Genomic DNA, 4000 nt, shown 5'->3' on the forward strand with positions numbered 1-4000 from the left:
ACGCTTTTATATTTCGATCATTTCAGGGGGTAAAAATCATATATTATGCAAAATGGACTCTTGTGAGGTTTAAGTCATGTTAGAATATTGTTCCCTCCTCAAAAACAAACCTGGACTTGTGTTTTGTTTCATTAACGCATATTTGAGTAACTTTATTATTAGTTTGTCTACATCTCCAAAGCTCAAAATGCTCTGGTCCACCTTGTTTAGGGTGACCAGACGTAATTATTTACTCGGGACAGTCCCAGTTTTGAGCCCAGTGTCCTCTGTCCCAGCAGATTTATACAAAACTAGTGATTTGTCCCAGTTTTATGCAAGAAATGTCCCTGGTGTCTAATTTCCCATTTCTGTCCAAAGTTCTGGAAAAAACAGTCGCAGCACAACTACAGGATCACCTCAAACTCAATAACCTTTATGACAAGTTTCAGTCTGGGTTTCGCCCTGGCCATAGCACTGAAACAGCTTTGGTCAGGGTCACCAATGATCTCCTGAGAGCAGCAGACTCTGGTTCACCATCCCTACTTATCCTCCTGGATCTTACAGCTGCTTTTGATACGGTTGACCACAATATCCTCCTCCATCGCCTGCAATACACTATTGGACTTTCTGAACAAGCACTCAAATGGTTCACCTCCTACCTGACCAACCGTACCAAGCACGTTGCCCTGGGAAAGGCAAAGTCACGCACCCACAATGTCACCTGTGGTGTTCCTCAGGGTTCGGTGTTAGGTCCCACCCTCTTCACTCTTTACCTACTCCCCCTGGGTAATCTCATCACCAAGCATGGTATATCCTACCATTGCTACGCAGACGACACACAATTCTATTTACAGACCACCCCCACTTCTTCCACTCCCTGACTATCATCCACACTGACCACCTGCCTGGAGGAGATAGAGGCGTGGATGAAGCTAAATTTACTTCAACTCAATAGTTCCAAAACTGAAGCCATCTTGGTTGGTACAATTCATCAGCTCCATTCTTCCACCATCACCAGTATCTCATTCTCTGGTCAAACTATTCCCTTCTCGGCATCTGTCACCAAACTGGGTGTCAAAATGGACTCACAACTCACCTTTGACACCCACATCAAACACCTCTGTAAGACGTCATTCTACCACCTCAGGAACATCGTAAAACTCCGCCCAACTCTCTCCCTGGCAGATGCAGAGAAGCTCGTCCACGCCTTTATCTCCTCCAGGCTGGACTACTGTAACACACTCCTCATACCTGGCAGGAGCATCCAGAGACTGCAATACATCCAGAACAACGCTGCCAGGATCCTGATGAGGGTGTGAAAATTTGACCATATCATCCCCATCCTGAAATCCCTTCACTGGCTCCTGATCCCACTCAGGATTGAGTACAAGGTCTCCCTCCTCACTCACCAGTGCATCCACAGACACTCCGCCCAGTACCTAAAAAACTCCTCACTCCCCAGACCCCCTCACGCTCCCTCCGCTCTGAAGCCACCAACACTCTCCAACCCCCCAGAACCAAACCAAACTCTGCACCATGGGTGATCGGGCCTTTTCAGCTGCAGCTCCAAGGCTTTGGGATACTCTCCCCGACCTCTTGAGAGCCCCACAGTCTGTTTCTGTTTTTAAACAAAATCTTAAAATATATCTTTTTACTAAAACCTTTTGTTAATTGTATTTTATTTTTGTTTTATCTTATTGGTTCCTGTAATAGTTTTAGCTTGATGCACTGTTTGCTGATGCACTTTTATTCACTGTTTTTACCTGTAGCACTTTGAGATTATTTTATGTAAAGTGCAATATAAATAAAATGTATTATTATTATTGTTATTATTATTATTATTATTATCATCATTATTATTATTATTATTGGTGTCCCTATTTTTGACCAATCTGATCCCTGCCAACAGTAAAGAGAGACATAAATTCTCATTTGTTAAGGTAAAATACAGAAAAGCAAATGTGACTATACTGACTCATGTTAGTCAGGAATAGTCTTTCAGAACAGTTTTCTTTAATTACGCTCTCGTTTCACAATTTTATTATTACCAACCACCATAAAAAAAGGGATGTGCCTGTTTTTTATTTTGAACTTCTGCTCACCCTAAACTTCCTGTTGTCATGAAGCAATAGTTTTCAAGTTACAGCTCCTTTTACTTTTTGTTGAATAGACATTGACAATCCAGGGTTGAAATGATCCAGATGATTCTAGTGAAGGTGGGTGGAGTTTAAAAAGCACTTCCTGTATCACCACATGACATCACAACGTGGAATAGAGTGTTTTCAGTTTGAGAGAAGAACTCAGGATTATTGTGCAGAGTTTGTGTGTTAAACATGTGAATGAAATAATACACAAGTCCAGGCCTGTGTGTAATGAGGAAACTTTTTTTTAAATTTTATTTCAAATATTCAATGTAATATACAATGGTATAAACAAAAACACTGCTGGAGGTTTAAGAGTTCATTTACTCACAGGGCTCAACATTTTCATTAATAACACATATATGCATCACAGTGTAAATACTTGATATACATGTACAAATGTAGGAAAGCAAATAAATACTTTCATCCGTACAAAGTGCTTTTGTCTTCAAGGCTTTGGGATTTGTGCAATAATTTAGAGAATTGATATAAGAGGACAAGAGGGACTGAAACACAACAAATTTGAGTTTCTGATTAGAAAATTTACAGTAATGAATATAAAACTTTGAGAGGATTAAGATTAAGTTCAACACATCTATTTTTTTTGGCAGGAATATCTTTCTCAGAGACACCAAAGAGAACATATTTATATTAAATTGTAGGTTTGGATCAAATTTTGTATTCACTAATAAAAATATGTCATTCCAAAAGATTTGAGTGTATGAGCATTCCCAAAACATCTGGGTGACCGTTTCTTCAACGCTGTGACAGAATGAGCAAAGATGATCTACAGTATGTTTAAGCAAAATTTTGAGATGACAGCGTTACCAGGGGAACATCTCTGCAGGATTTTCAGGCAGACCTCATGAGTCTTGTTACTTACAAAATATTTTCAAGGCAAAAGCCAAACATCATTCCAGTTAATGTCTGTAAATGTATTATTCCAGACAAAAACAGAAGTGGTTTACTGATAGATTCTCTCATGATAAGTTCTCTTATACATTTGTTATTTGTTTTAGAGCTAAAAAATAGGAGAGTTACCAACAGTAACAGATTACATGTACCAGAGTTACATAATCAGAGTACAAATTATGAGTAACTGTATTCAGTTACAGTTACTGTTTCAGTGAGTGGTAATTGGATTACAGTTACTTTGTTGAAATAAATGGATTACACAGCGGTATTTTCCTGTTTTCACATTTTGGGCTATATCCCCCATCCCACCCCGTTTTTTTTTTCTCTGTAATTCCACTCATTACCGGACACTAAATCAGATCTAAAATCAGGACTAAACCAGGTTTAAACCAGGACTAAAACCAGGTCTAAACTAGATCTAAACTAGGTCTAAAACCAGGACTAAACCAGGTCTAAAACAGGATTTAACAGGACTAAATCCTGCTGCGTGGACATGTTTCCTCGTCTTCTATCAGTAATATTTTTAACATGGTTCAGTAAAGTCTGGGCTTTTTATTTTCTTTTATCAGACAAAACTTCTTATGTGAAGATTTCCTCGTATTTACTTCTCTCCAACAAATTAAGTAATCTAAAGTATTCAGATTAAGTTACTCACCTTAAGAAATGTAATGGATTATATTACAAACTACATTTTGGTGTATGTAATCTGTAATCTGTAGGGGAATACATTTTAAAAGTAACCTTCCCAACACTGGAAATACATAAGTGGAGTAATGAGGAAACAGAGATCAGAAAATGACGTAACACAGTCCGTTTAAAATACTAATCTAATCTACATTTTTAAAAATCATTGTATTCATGTCATTCCCCCGTAAGTGCTGTTATTCATCATTCATGGCCTCTGTGCCGGTTATGGCGTTTCTCACGTGCGCTTTACATCAGATTCCTTCACTGAAAGGGAGCCG

The sequence above is a fragment of the Boleophthalmus pectinirostris genome, unplaced genomic scaffold, assembly GCF_026225935.1.
Source record: "Boleophthalmus pectinirostris isolate CB_2022bp ecotype Guang Dong unplaced genomic scaffold, ASM2622593v1 HiC_scaffold_8, whole genome shotgun sequence".
Classification (NCBI taxonomy): domain Eukaryota; kingdom Metazoa; phylum Chordata; class Actinopteri; order Gobiiformes; family Gobiidae; genus Boleophthalmus; species Boleophthalmus pectinirostris.